This window comes from Nuphar pumila, chromosome 1 (assembly GCF_984573655.1).
Source record: "Nuphar pumila chromosome 1, dmNupPumi1.hap1.1, whole genome shotgun sequence".
Classification (NCBI taxonomy): domain Eukaryota; kingdom Viridiplantae; phylum Streptophyta; class Magnoliopsida; order Nymphaeales; family Nymphaeaceae; genus Nuphar; species Nuphar pumila.
In genome coordinates, this window is record NC_143249.1 from 12142116 (window position 1) to 12158722 (window position 16607).

Consider the following 16607-nt stretch of genomic DNA (forward strand, 5'->3'; position numbering starts at 1 on the left):
CCAAAGTTCTATTTATCGCTTGCAACAAGAAACAATGTCAGTTGATACTTATTTCACCAAAATAAAGTCTTTATGGGATGAACTTAGTTCGTACTCTTAAGTACCAATGTACAAATGTGGCTCAATGAAAATATTTTCTGATCAAATACAAAGGAAAAGGATTATTCAATTCTTGATGGGGTTAAATGATTCCTATAATACAATAAGATGACACATTCTCTTACTCGAACCCTTGTCCAATGTGACTAAGGTATATGCATTGGTGCTCCAAGAAGAAAAACAATGTGAAGCCTTAGTTGTACCCTATGGTAATACCCCCAGCTATGAACCATCAAATGGGGTCTGACGAGAACTGACAACCCGATTTTAGAAATTCAAAAATAGCCGGCAAAACTGACCCGTGTGTAGTTATTGCAACGGAGTCTGTCACTTCAAAGAAAAATGTTTCAAGCTAATAGGCTATCCTCTAGGTCATCGGCTATATGACCCAAATTTTAAACCTAGCATTGCTGCAGCATCTTTTTGCAATGACCTCCAGGCCACTTCAACGGATACACATAGTGTTACTGGTAAGCGTGATGGGTTAAGTAATATTGCTCCTGTATTCACTATGGACGAATATCATAAAATCTTGTCACTTGTAAAAAATCAGCCTATGTCGCTTAACTTTGCTGGAATGCTTTTCCACTCACGGTTTCTTCTAATCATGTTTGGGTAATTGACTCTGGTCAACATATGAGAACCAAACTTTTTTTATTTTCATAATCTTGCTCCATGCAATATACCTGTTTCATAAACATATTCTTGTGTCACATCAAGGTTCAATTTCTCTTTCTCAGTTTAGCATGGATCATGTTCTTTGTATTACTTCATTCTAAATGAATTTACTACCAGTGAGTCAATTGACTAAATCTCTAAATTGTTCAATAACTTTCTATCATAATTCTTGCATTATTCAAGACATGAAATCGAAAAATGATAATTGGACAAGGTGAAGAAAGAAACATGTTGTATTTCCTACAACCAAACAATAATATCCAAGCTTGTCTTACCACCGGAACCAATCGTAAACTATGGCATAGATGATTTAGACATCTCTCATCTTTAAGAATGAAATTAGTAAAATCACATTTGGATTTAGCTTTTGAATTTGATGAATCTCATTATTGTGATACCTGTCATAAAGCCAACCAAACCAGATTGAAATTTTTTTGAGTGAAATTAATACAAAAAGTGTTTTTGATATGATTCATTGTGATATATGAAGACCCTATTCGAAGTCCACTTTGTCTGGTGCACACTTTTTTTTAAGCATAGTAGACGATTTTACAAGAACAACCTGGGTTTTACTTATGAGACACAAGTATAAAAATTTTGCTCTTATAAAAGATTTTTTTAATCTTGTCAAGACCCAATTTCTTAAACAAATCAAGATTCTTCGTTCAGATAATGGGTCTGAATTTTTTTTCTCATGAGATTCAAGATTTTTTCAAAAACAATGGTGTGGTACATCAACATAGTTGTGTTTATACTCCCCAACAAAATTGGGTAGTTGAATATAAACATCGACATCTTCTTGAAGTGGCTCGGGCTCTTCGATTTCAATCAAACTTACCTATACGGTTTTTGGGTGAGTGTGTTATAGCCACAACTTATCTAATCAATCAAACACCAACACCTAAACTTGAGGAAAAAATATATTTTGAAAAAATATTTCATAAAAGACCAAATTACAAACATCTTCGCATTTTTGGTTCATTATATTATGCAATCGACACAGGCCAAAATAAAAGCAAATTTAACTCGAGAGCCCGACGTTGTGTATTTCTTGGATATTAAGAAGTGCAAAAGGCATATAAGGTGTACGATTTAGAAAACCATCAAAGTTTTAGTAGTAGATATGTGATTTTTCATGAAAACATATTCTCTTATAAATCTATTGAAGAAAAGAAGGATAAAATTGTGTTGCCTAAGCCTATAGATCATGCCGAACATCAAGGAACCGTTACCATATCACACCTGTTACAGGATCTAGTACCTAAAGTGCCTACTCATGAAACTTCATATTCTTCTATTGAGCTTCAACCAAAAATCGTGAACGAAAACCTTAATAGCATTGAACCCGCATCTTCTATATCTTCTTTCGAGAGTGGCCTTAGAAGATCATCTCGACTAAGAAAACCCAATACGTGGTTAAATGAATTCTACTGCTCATTGATTTCTTCACCAAGCCCAAACACGTCTTCAACACAAGAGTTCAAGCTAAGTACTTGTTTTCCATTATCAATGTTTGTCGCCTTCAAAATTTTTCCAAGTAAACATTATTCCTTTCTAGCCTCTATTACTTCTACTCATGAATACAACACTTTTGAAGAAGCGGTTCAGTACAAAGTTTGACAGGATGCTATACACTCAGAAATATGTGCTTTGCAAAAGAATAATACTTGGACCATCGCCACCTTACCTGACAACGTAAAACCCATCGGTTGTAAGTAGGTATATAAAGTGAAACATAAATCAGACGAATCGATTGAACAATATAAGGCGCAGTTGGTCACCAAAGGATACTCATAACAAGAGGGCCTTGACTATAATGAGACTTTCGCCCAGGTTGCAAAGATGGTCATGGTAAGAACTTTACTCGCAGTTGCGGCTGCTCGCAATCAAGTACTTTGTCAAATGGATGTTCAAAATGTGTTTCTACATGGAGATTTACATGAGGATGTATATATGGAGATTCCTTCAGGCTATGCCCAACAGGAAGAGAACTGTGTATGTAAACTACAGAAATCCTTATATGGTTTGAAACATTCATTGTGGAATTGGTTCTATAAACTCTCTAATGCTCTTGAAAGTTTCAGGTTTAAATAGTATCATGCAGATCATTCACTTTTTACTTATGTTAAACACCATGTCTTTGTGACAATTTTAATCTACGTGGATGATCTAGCCATTGCTGGCAACAATTCAGGAGAAATTGATAAGTTGAGGTTACATCTCTCATGGCTATTTCACATAAAAAATTTAGGACTTCTTAAGTATTTTTTGGGTATTAAGGTTGCTCACTCAAATAAAGGAATCTATTTATCTCAACAGAAGTATGTCTTGGATATCATAATCGAGATGGGCCTTCTTGGTGCCAAACCCGTCTCTTTTCTCATGGAGCAAAAAACATGAACTGAGTCCAGAACAGGGGGACCTTATACATAATCCTCTTCACTACCATCGTCTAGTTGGATGATTGATATATTTAAGTATCACACAACCGAACATCTAATTTGCAATACATGTCCTGAGTCGATTCATGCAACAACTAAGACTCTCACATTTTCAAGCTGCCCTTTGAGTAGTTTGATATTTGAAGTTACAACCCGGATAAGGTATATTGCTGCAAAGCAACAATCCTCTTCACCTTACTGCGTTCTGTGACTCAGATTGGGCAGTCTGTCCCCAAACGCGATGCTCTGTAACCAGGTATTGCATATTTTTGGGTCATACTCCTATCTCTTGAAAAACAAAGAAATAAGCCATGATTTCTCGTTCGTCATCGGAGTTGGAGTACCCTGCTATGGCAAATACTGTGTGTGAGGTTGTATGGCTTAAATTATTATTGGCTGACTTATGTGTTGAGCACATATAGCCGGTCAATGTATTTGGTGATAATCAAGCGGCTTTGCACATTGCCGCAAATCTGGTGTTTCATGAGCGCACCAAACACATAGACATTGATTGTCATGCTGTGCGTGAAAAATTGGTGCAAGGTATTATTCAGACCTGTTATCTTCGCAGTCAAGATCAAGTAGCAGTCCTCTTCACCAAGGCATTGGGAAAGGAAGCCTTTCTTCATCTTCTCGACAAACTAGGTATGTGCAATCTCCATGCACTTGTTTGAGGGGGAGTGTTAAGAATATCGAATTATTAGAACTCTCATTATATCGAATTATCATAACTCTCATTGTTAAGAATATTAGATTATCAGAACTCTCGTCAGAATAGAGTTCTGAATAGAAAGAGTATGGAATTGTCAGCAATATCAAAGAGTTCAAGATATCAAAGAGTTCAAGATAACCGTGTATAGTTATCTTATTTTCTTGTACGTGTTTTACGTTTTTCACATGTATAAATACCCATATATGCTGTATGGAATATATGAAAGTTTTTCCCCTATCTTCTCCTCCCTTTGTGTCAAATTTCACACTTTTATCACATTAATTTTGCAACAAAAATGCTATATTTTCAAAATGCATTAATTATATCTAGAAGGATAAACCATCTGACTGGATTCCTTGAGTTTTCAATCTACGGCTTTATGGTTAACCCCAGCTTACAAATAAAAAAAACACGATATTTGTAACAAAAATGAGAACTTTGTCACATGATCCAGATACTCGCTGTTGTAAGTTGTAACCATACATACTCGCATAATTTTTTTATGAAAAATTAGGACATGAGGGCAAAGATTTAAAAAAAAAGGAATGCATCGATTGATGGATCCTGTATTTTGGTCGAAAAAATATGATTTATAAATACTTGAATATTTATAAAAATTCTGAGTTGTTAATTGTTAAGTCTTAAAAAAATTCACTTGTACATCATAATCAGATTATTCAATAGCTGGTTCTTGTAAAACCAAGCATATAGGTTACATTTATGCAGTCAAATTTATGGTAAAAGAATAAGAAAAAATCAAGAAAATCTCGATTCACATTGTTGTTCTTTTTATTTTCAGTTCTCATATTCCAGTGGTCCCAGAAAAAACATGAAGTATAATAAAACTATATTGAGGCATGAAATAGATCACATGATTTTCTTCTTGATAAATAAAAAATGTTCATTTTTTAGGGATCTACGTATAAGTATTAAGGATTAAATTAAAACTATTATGAAACACAGAAACATCAACAATAAAAACAAACCAAATATAAAAATAATAAGAAATACACATATAGTATCCCAAACGGGTTATTGTCCCATGTAGGGTTGAGCAACGAGCTGGGCGGCCTGATTGGCCAAGCCGACCCAGCCCGTCATGGGCCGGGTTTGGGCCATGATTTTAGACCCGAGCCTGTTAGGTATCGGGCCAAAACCCAGCCCGTTATATATGTGGCCGGCCCACGGGCTACCGGTTTGGCATGATGGGTCTGAGTTATTTATTAATATAATTTTTTTATATTTAAATATTGTATAGTACTATTTACCTAATTAGTTGCATTAATTTTATGAAAACTAAAAAGATAATTAGTTGGGTATATGGGCAGTTGAGAATTTGTTAATTATTACTATTTATAAATGGATTTGGGTCTGGTTAGACTGAACCCGACCCACTTCACATTAGCCCGTTGGGCCAATGGGTCAGGCCATGGGATGCACTTCAAACCTGAGCCCGTTAAGAACTGGGCCGCACTTAAAGTTCAGTGGTTCGAACTCTAAATGGGCTCAGCTGGCCCGATGCCCACCCCTAGTCCCATGTCATATTCTAGCTATATTTATTATCATGAACTAGGTTGTGTTTTGGGCGTGTCACAAATAGGGTTTTCCCTAGGAGAAAGGATTTTTTTTCCTGATCTTCCAAATTCGAAATTGAACCGACTCAAATCCTCAAACAGAAGGATAGGAAATTTTGTGCCTTTTTCGGGAATGCGTGAGTGCTCCCTCTCATCAAACTTTGGTTTGGATTTGGGTCGGCTCGGATCAGTCTTTTCTCCATCCAAGTCTGGGTCCTGGCCCAGACCAAGAAAATTTGATTCCAGAAAAGTGCATTCAAACAGTGCCATAAATATATTGCAGTTTGTAGTTTCTTATTTTTAGTATTTTTACGTGTTTTAAATGTTTCCAAATATTTAAATTTTAAATACCTAAGATTTTTCCCAAGAAAATCACACAAATCTTTTATTCGATTTTTCCTTGCCAAGAAAATCCCGAGATTGAGATTTGTGGCTCTGATTCAAAATATAGTTCCAAACCTCATGCTGTAAAATTTTTTCAACAGTTTTTCAACAAGGAATATATGCTGTAAAATTTTAGAAATTTTTCTTCTTCAAAATAATGAAAATATTTTTGCAATTTTTAGAAAAGATAAATTTCAAATTGCCACCTAAGATTTTCAGCATAATTGCATTACATTCCTACCTTTTGAACATTTCCAAAAATGCTCTAATATTTGCACAGGTAAATCAAATAACCATGGACAGATGCATTCAACTTTGCCATTAAATTCATAGCAAGGTTTCTAATATATTATAAAAAAAAATATTAATTTTTCTCTCCTCTCCTTCAAAGTTTGACTTCCTATCTTCTCCAAGTTCAACCAGTTTTGTTGTTGGCATGTAGATGATGATGACCAACGTAGAGATTAAAAATTTTCATGGCTAGATTAGTAAGGAGGGAGGATGTCATATTTAAACCAAATTTGATTAATAAGAATCCCAAGAACAAGTTTAGGTGAATAACACTTCGGACAATAAGATTACATATTAAAAGATAGGTTAACGTTTGCTACTATTGAAGGCACGGACCTATTGAGCTGAAAATCACAGGTTCAAGCTTGATCGACTCAATTTGACCATATAAAATGCGTTCAGCATGGTTTGTATGCTAATGATCAAACCTTGTATTGTATTATTTCAATCTAAAAATATGAGTTTTTTGGTTCATGAAATTTTAGTGCATTGTGAGCCGTTGATTTTTTAAGCCCTTAAAAACCTACATACATGTTACAATCACATGATTCGAAACTCATTTTATACTAAACAAATCCTGTAGATCACATCCTTACAGTCTGATCTATAAAAAAAATCTAAAAACTGATTAAAAAAAGATGACTTATACTCAATAGCACCAAACATTAACCCTAAAAGATATGCCTAAGAATAGGAAAAGAAGTGAATATCAGCGACAGGCGGGGAGTAGGATGGAAAAGCGTCAGACTTAGGTTGGATATAGTTTTTTTTTTTTTTTGGAGGATAGGTTGGATATAGGTTAATTTGATTCAAAATCCGGTTAGATCTTTAAAGGGAACCTATACAGAATATGGATTGATTATTGCTCTAATAGGATATACATTTACACTTGATCAGGTTGGATTTTGTCAAGTGTTGAAGGTGCATTTGTCTCACTCCCACTTTCATGTGAAAAGTCCCTTTCTCATAAAAGTAGGTGGAGAACTTTCCCGCTTGGGTTGAAATGAATGCGAGAAAAAGAGCTAGTGGGGCCTGCCTGTTTTCAACTAAATCAACGAGTTTCAAAGGAAAACCACATCACACCCTTGTTCGAGAAGCATTTTCTGCCCAAAGAGGGGCTTTCTTTTGTGAAAAAAATTGCCCTCTTTGAGTCATTTTACCATGAGAAAATGAATCACATGTTTCCAAAATCATGGAAAATCTTTATCACCTAGGGAAAAAACGTCCTACTTTTGCATGTGAGAAGGCTCTTTATATGTTTTGCAGCATAGCTTGAGAGAGTTCATTTCCCGTAAGGCTGCTTGCAACCTGCCACATGGGCATTTATATAGCATGCATATCCCATGTCGATAAGACATGACACTTCATGGATATAGTCAAACCAGTTTCATACACAATCAACATTGTCTCATTAACTTTATCTATTTTTATTTATGATCTCATTTATTTACGATAATTTACTTAAGTTTTGTTATCAATTTCATTAGATTTCAATTTCAACTTAATTTTATTATTTAATGTTCCTAATTACAATGATTCAAAATTGTTGTTTTATAACACATACATACATCTATGTGTTTATGGCTGTCTCCATGGCTTTAATTTTTAAAATTATCGTATTATACCAAGTGTATCAGCATTTCATCCCACTCGCACATCTGTATCCATGATGCTATACGCAAAAAGGAAGAGCCTCGTAGAATGGCAAAGGTCAATAGAGCTTTTGCACATTTTAGTTAATCCATGAATAGGATTTTTATGAGTAAAAACCAATTTAGTCGATAGAATTTAACTAGTTAAAAAGACCCCAGTCAGCCAAGAAACTTCAAACTCAACTAACGGGTAGGGATGGCAGTGGACCGGGGTGAAGGCGGGGGACAAGGTCTCCACCCCCACCCCATCTAAAAATTCTACCCTCCATCTCCGCCTTCATCCCCGCACAAGTTTTAATTTTAACCTTCATCCTTGCCTCCATCCCCGTTTCATGTCCTCCATTCCCAATCCAAACGAGGTGAGGTGGGGTGGGCCCCGTTTCTCCTTGGTTCACTGTCATCCCTATAAAGATATTTTAGTTATTTTACTAACGGGGATCGTGGATGGAGCGGGGCGGGAAAAAGTGTAAGTCCATCTCTGCCTCACGAGTTTTAATTTTAAACTTCATCCCCTCCTCCATCCTCGTTTCATGTCCTCCATCCCCGATCCAAATGGAAGCAGATCAGGTCATGCTGAACATGAGCGTTTTTGCTCATGCGGACATTGTGGCCGTCTGTTTGCATTTTGGATGAATGCCACGTGGTTTTGTTGACTTTTGAGCTTTTTAAAATGCAAATCGGATGGCCACGATGTCAGCATGAGAAAAAAAACGCTCATGTTCAGCATGACCTGATCTGCTTCCGATCCAAATAGGGGCGAGGCGGAATGGACCAGTTTTCTCCCGATCCACTACCATCCCTACCAACGAGCCTGCAAAGCTGTCTGTACTACATAAACAAAGAAAAAACATTATACTTGTCGACAACAACAGCAGCAGCAGAAAAATAATCATTATTATCGTTAATAGCAGCTATACGTTAACTTGGAAAATTTTCCAAACTGATCAGCTATTGTTAGTTTATCATTGACAATAAATCACAATGACCATTATTATTTTCTTTTGTTCTCATTCAGCCTTACCATTAGGCAATGTAGATTAAGCACATGATTGAATCGAATTAGTCACCATCAGCACAAACAATTAGATGATCTTAATATTAAATTTTCTGAAATAATCCAATGTATAAGTGAACCATTAATTACCGTGCCGTTACCAGAAACTGTTTTGTTCACTTAACAATTTCAGAATCTGCTGTCAGCAGGCAAGCCAATTATCAGGGCTAGTCGGATGCTTAACCATCAACTCTGAAATGAAGTTGTTTATATTATGGTAAAGAAATCTTATGCTTGGAATAGCCTATGATGCAGCAGGTTTTCCCAGCATGGAGAATGCTGATCCAGAACTGTTAGAAAGTTGCACATCGATATAAACACGAGAGAGAGAGAGAGAGAGAGAGCACACAATGACACGATTTTACATAGTTCTGCCAATGGCCTATGTGCGGAGGAGCAGAGATTTTCAACGTAAAAAAAAAGAGGATTACAAATGTAGATCTCTGTCACAAAAAACCTAAAGCCGCACAAAACACTCGAACTCACAAAAGTTACCTAAGCAAGAAAACCCTAAAAGAGTATTTATACGTCCTTGTTACAAACGGATTGAGTCCATATCGCGGGGGCACTCGTCCCTCCGCTACCACCCAGACTTCCAAAAAATTCCTCAATATGGTTTTCCTCAAGTGACGTGTTAGGGTTATAACATGGAATTCAAGGCACATCTTAACAAGAACCATTGCAGCCCGTGTTAAAATATGTATATATATATATATATATATATATATATATATATATATATATATATATATATATATAAAAGAAGTGTATTCCTTTTGTAATACCCGACAAGGGTAATTTTGTTTTTTCACTTTCTTTTGCGCATATTCATTTTTTTGAATATGTTTGTAATTTATTTTTTTTTCTTTTTTATTTCCTTCTTTTTCATTTTTGAGGGGCCCCACAAATAGACGTTGGGACTTGATCATGCATAATTTCATACATTTTCATGCATGATCATGTGCGATAAATGCTTAAAAATGTTTGTTTGCGAAGGTTTTCATAGTTTTTCATTAAAGTGTAACTTGAGCAAATTGAGCCTCTGAAGTATTTTGGAAAAACTAATTAAGTTTTTAAAAAATATTTTTAGAAAGAGAGATCTTTTGAAATATTAAAAATTTTATAAACTTTTTTTAAAGAATTTCTAAAAACCTAATTAGAGATTATAAATAGTTAGGTTTGAGAAGAGAGGGACATTTTTTCCTCTTGTAATCTACGCCCCCCTCTCTCTCCTCTCTCCTCTCTACCTCTTCTTTCCCTTGTTCTCTTCTCAACTAGTTGTCTATCCTATTTTTCCTTCTTTTTCTTATTCATTCTTTCCTCTAAACCTAGTTGTCGCTGGTTCTTCTCCCATCATCGGAGAGAGAGCGAAGATTCATTGGATCACAATGTAAAAGCCATTTTTTTCTCAACCCTTCCGTCGGAGGTAAGCCACGAAGGTAAACCTCTTCTCCCCCTTCTCTGTGGTATTTAGGATCATTGCATACATCGTAGTTAATATTTAATTTATTTTTGTCATTCTCTTCGCATGACTTGATTTTATTTTGTTTACCTGTTTTATTTTCAGCATACTAGATTAGGTACATATTGCTTCGTAGATAGTTTAGTTGATTTTAGTTTTCTTTTAGAAATAGTCGTAGCGTTAGAATAGTTGCTGCGTGCTATTGTTTGTTGCCCGCAATCAAAGATAATCTGTGTGACTTCTTTGATCACGCTACTGTCGTGATCGTGTATTACATATTTTGTGGCTGGAATCCCAGCAGAACGGAAACCACAAAACGCACTAGCACGATCCAGTATGATTGTGATAGCGCGTTTGCAGCCAAAGACACAAAATAACGTGATTTATCAGATCACACAGTTTGGGTGAAGCACATCAATAATTTACGTCTTTGCGCAAGCATTTCGGTGCAGATCCAACGCATCCAGATCAAGCTTAGTTTATCACGGGTTGTTGAACACCGTGTTAATCGAGCTTAATAGCTTTTTCAATTTGCGCATTGATTAGAGCAGCGTGAAATGTTGTTCACGTCGGGCACTCAACGTCAAGCACACAAGCAGCGTGATTGACACTGAGTTTTGGGTAGTTTTTGTTTAAGTGCAGTCCTGACTGGTTTATATTTCCATTGCATCACATGATATTTTTTTATAGACGTTAATTAGGGTTGCATGATTTCATGGTGGCTGCACGATCGATTTAGGTTGATTAATTTCTTATCAAGCAGTTGCACGTTTTAGCTTTAGGTTTGTCTTTAGATTAATTTTTTTTAGCATAAGTTTCTTTAGTAAAAATTAGTTTAGCTTCGTGCATAATAGTTAGATTCAATCATATTGTTAAACTAAGTCTAGTCTAGATTCATGTTCAGTATGCTTTAAATATGATTTAACTAGTTAGTTTTCGTAGTTCATGTTGTGCTCGTATTAGATTATAAATTCTTTCTTTTGTTCACTGCTCAATTAGTTAAAAGTAAGTTAGACTTTCAAATTTTTATTGTTTACTTGATTCACGTTTTCTTTAGGGTGTTAATTTCACTAGTTAGTTTAATTGTCATAGTTGTTCTTTTTAGAAATTTGTTACATAGTTAGTTTTGCTTGTTTGTCTTTTAGTGTAGTAGTTGTTACATGTTAGTTTGTGCTTAGTAGTTGCATTCGTATTTTTTATGATTTTTGCTTAAACTAGCCTTAGATTTTTGTTTAATTTTGTTGTGTTTTGTTTTCGTTTTATGTTTTTGTTTTGTAGGGAAGCAGTTGGACGTGCGGTGAGCCCTCGAAAGCACATTCAAAGAGCCCTCTAAGGCCCCAAAAAAGTCTCCGCAGGCTCTTAAAGAGCCCCTCAAACAACCCCAAAAGACTAAAAACCAAATGCAAAGAAGGGACTAGAAGCTCAAAGCATTGAAAACCTTTTCATTTATTTTTAGATTATCATTTATTTTATTTATTTAATTCATTGGGTCTGTAATAAAACTATTTAATTATTCTTTGTAAGTCCTCTACAGAGGGCAACACTCATTCTTTTATTTAGTTAATTAATTTTTCTTTTCAAGGCAACAAAAGTAGTTTTGTATGGGGTACAAAAGTACTTATCTTATTCCCTGAGTTTGACCCGGACTTCACCACTAGTATGAACCGAATTTTATGATTTGATGCACGGTTTGCACAAACATTTTTACTAAAAATATATCTCAAAAATACTCTATTGAAAAAGATGCATTAGGACTCCTCAAACAGTCAGATTTTTGACCGTTGGAGGGGCTCCAACGACTATTTTGGAGCCCCTCCTTTGCTCATTGTGTATTATATATAGGGGTGACACCCCTTTGTATTCTTTAAGCTTTTAGCAAAAGCTCCTATTCATTTCAATAAAGATTTCTTTTATTTTGTATGCCTTTGAGCATTTGTGTTCTCATTTATGTGTTGTGCCTTTGTGCACACTTGTTTTAAGTTCTCATTTTGTTCCTTTGTGCACACATTATATATTGAAGACTTAGTGCCTTTGTGCACAATTCCTCTTTCAAGACATTTTTATATGGTATCAGAACAAGGTCAATAAAAGAATAGCTCGTGTTTTGCCATACTTTGGTGGTTGCCTCGAAAAGCATGCACTTTCTCAATCTTTTCTTCTTGGCGCGGATAGCTCTTGGAATTCGCTTCTAAGTGCAATACATCTCTTCAAGTGAGCTTAAAAGACCCTTTGTGGTAAGAGCCTCTATTATTGAAGTTTTATTTCTCTCTCTTAAACTTCTTTATGGCAGAAAAAGATTCTAACTTTTCTCTTGGCTTTAAGCTCAATGGGTCAAACTATTATGTTTGGGTCAGAAATATGGAAGCACACATCAAAGGTAAGGGACTTTGGGGGTATATCTAAGGTTCAATACCAGAACCGAAACCAAAGATTGCGATGGTTGAAAAAGGAAAAATAAAAATTCTTGATGGAGAAGAAAAAACAAAAGCACTTTAGAAATATAGCAAAAAACATAAAGAGTGAAACATGAAAAACTACAAAATCCTATCATGGATCTTTTTTTCTGTTGAGACAAGGATCAATGCAAATATTTTAAATTTCAAAAAACTATCTCAAGTGTGGGAATATCTTTAGAGGATGTATACCTCAAGAGATTTATCTCACAAGTATTATCTCCAAAAGAGAGCTTTGACTCTCCAACAAGGCAAAATGACCATTAGAGAATATTTTGCTAAATTATCTTTCATTTGGGATGAGCTTGCTATACTTGAACCCAAGTGGAGTGGAAAAGCCATTGAGCTTCGCCACAAACAATTAGAAGAAGACCGATTCTTTAACTTTTTGAATGGGCTTAGGTTTGAATTCGAACAAATAAGGTCTTCTCTCCTATCCTCTTTTACTTCTCCTCCTCTCGAAGATGTTCTTACCAAATTAAGTGGAGAGGAGACTCGTTTGGGAATGAGTAAATCAAACCCAAGTATTCTTGTCATACCTTCAAACAAAAATGAAAATGAAGGTGCTTATGTCGTCTCTAGACTCGGGAGCAATTTAAAGTCATATAAGCCTCCTCATTTCAACAAAGATCAAAATCAAAGAGAAGGATGACAAAGTAAAAGATGGAATCAAGGAAGAGAGTATGAAAAAATTATTTGTCATTTTTGTAAAGAACCGGGACACATTAAGTCAGTTTGTCCTAAGTGAAAGAAGAAGGTAGCTATGTCTACTATATTTCAACCACAAAGAGAAGAGAATCCATCTACTTCCAATAATGGGCCATTGTCCTTAAGTCAAATCATGGAGGCTCTTCAACCCTTCCTTAAATGATCCATCTCTGGTGCCGCTATGTCTTCTCTTTCTGGTAAGATCTCTTGGCTCTTAGATTCGAGTGCCTCTTTTCATATGACTCCAAATTTTTGTGCACTTTTTGAATATTCAAAAAATATTTTTTCATCATTTGTTTCAACCACTAATGGTGCTTCTCTTGAAATCAAAGGAGTTGAAAATTTTGAAAAACAAGATTTCTTTATTCCAAAAGTTAGATTTATACCACAATTGAATTTAAACTTACTTTCGGTTTCTCAACTCTTAGACCATGGCTGTGATTTTAAGTTTTTATCAAGTAAATGTTGGGTACAGGATCGTCGGTCCAAAAAGTTGATTGGGGAAGACTCTAGAAAATAAGATCTCTACTATATGGAGTTTCTACAAATTTTAAAATAATTTTTTTGTAATATTGCCCAACATAAAGATATAAATGTTTGGCATAAAAGACTTGGACATCCCAATGTCGTCAAGCTTTCTTATTTGCATTTTGTTAAGGATCTCTGTAAAAGTAATTTTAATTGTAATGATTGCATTCTTGAAAAAATAAGAAGCTTGCCTTTTGAACAAAGATCTATGTTTACAAACCTTTTGAACCTGTGCACTCGGATGTATGGGGACTGGCACCTGTGGTATCTAAGAAAGGATTTGCTTACTATGTTATTTTTGTTGATGATTATTCAAGATTTTGTTAGATATACTTCTTTAAACATAAGCATGAAGTCTTTGCACCGTTTAAGATATATCATATGATGATCAAAAATCAATTTAATGAAAATTTAAAAACTTTAGAATCGATTCTGGATGAGAGTATATTTCAAATGATTTTAAAAACTATCTTGAAAACCATAGAATAGTTCATCAAAGATCTTGCCCCAAAATACCGCAACAAAATTGTCCAGCCGAAAGAAAACATAGGCATATTATTGAAACAACTAAAACTTTACTCATTTCTCAAAACATTCCAAAAAAAATTTTGGGCTGAGGTGACTCTTATATCTGTTTATCTTATAAATCGTCTTCCTTAAAAAAATCTAAATAAAACTTCACCTTTTGAAATTTTATATCAAATGGAACCGGACTACAATAGGTTAAGAATATTTGGATGTAAATATTTTGTCCTTACCGACAAAAATGACAAAGTCTCACCAAAAGTCATTCCTTATGCTTTTTTTGGATATTTCGAAACTCAAAAAGAATTTAGATGCTATGATGTTAAGAACGACAAATTATGTTTTTCTAGGAATGTGACTATATTAGAAAACGTTAGTGGTTTTGAGAAGGATGAATCCCATAAAGAGAATATGGACTACTCTTTCTTGTTTGAGTTACTATCTAGAGATGATGATATTTCTAGTGATGATGAACTCAATGAGTTTAGTGAAAAAGAAAATATAGATAAAAATAATCATCCTTCTTATCAACCTACTAATCCTCCCATAGAGGAAAGAAAATCTAGTGAGCCAATTACTTATATATAGAGAGAGGTAAAAATAACTTTAAAAGTGCAATTGAAAAATACAGTGAATCTAATGAATCTTCATCTTTAAATAACTCTCGTAGAACTGAGAGAATTAGAAAAAATATTTCTAAATTTATTTTCTATGAATCCTTCTCGCCTAAATATCGAGCATGCCTTAGTGCTATTCATTCTTATATACAACCTAAAATTTTTGAAGAATCCAATAAAATGATAGAGTGGAGGGAGGCAATGGATAATGAACTTAGAGCACTTAGGAAATCCAAAACTTGGAAATTTCAAGATTTGCTTAAAGAAAAGAAAATCATAGGATATAGATGGGTTTTCAAAGTTAAAACCAAAAGTGACGGGTCTCATGAGAGATATAAAGTCTGTCTTGTTGCCAAGGGGTATAGTCAAGAATATGGTATTGATTACGATGAAACATTTGCCCCAGTTGCACGAATGGTTACTGTTAGGTACCTAATCACAATTGCATTTATTAAAAAATGAAACATATATCAAATGGACGTTAAAAATGTTTTTTTAAATAGAGATTTACATGAAGAAGTTTATATGGATGTCCCTTCAGGTATGAATGTGCCTAAAGGTAAAGTTTTTTGTCTTCAAAAAGCTCTCTATGGATTGAAGCAAGCCCCTAAGGCTTGGTATGATCGATTTACCAGTGTAATGGTACATTGCTCTATTTGTCAAGAACTCTGATGCAGGTATTGTAATTTTGTTATTATATGTTGATGATATGTTAATCACAGAGGATTATGCAATAAGGATCAAAAGTATCAATCCACTCTAACCAAAAATTTTGAAATGTCAGACTTAGGATTTCTGACATATTTTTTGGGCATTGAAGTTTTCTATTATCACAGAGGGTATTTTTTGTCTCAAACTAAACTTGCTTGTGAAATCATTGACAGGTCAAGCATTTCAAATGACAAAACTTGTGATATTCCTGAAGTAGTAGGAACAAAAATGAAGATTGATAATGAGATTCCTCTAGAAAATCCTATTCCTTACCGACAACTTGTTGGTTTATTAATGTATCTTAGTATTACCATACTAAATATCTCCCATGCAGTGCATGTTGCAATGCACCTACAACAGTTTATGTGAGCGCTTCAGATCATCAGATATGTGAAGGGATCCATAAATAAGGGAGTATTTTTATCCTCGTCCTCTGAGTTAAATTTAATAGATTACACTGACTCTGATTGGGGAGGTGACCCAAATAACCGTCACATGACAATTGATTTTTGTGTCTTTTTAGGAAAATCTTTGGTTTCGTGAAGATGCAAGAAACAACAAAAAGTGTTTTTATCTTTCACGAAGACTGAGTATCAAGCCATAGCAACCACCACAGTGAAAATTGTTTGGATTCGACAGTTACTAAAAAATATGGGGGTTAGTGTTCAAGGGCCTATAAAGTTATGCTGCGACAACAAGAGTGCTATATATATTGTAA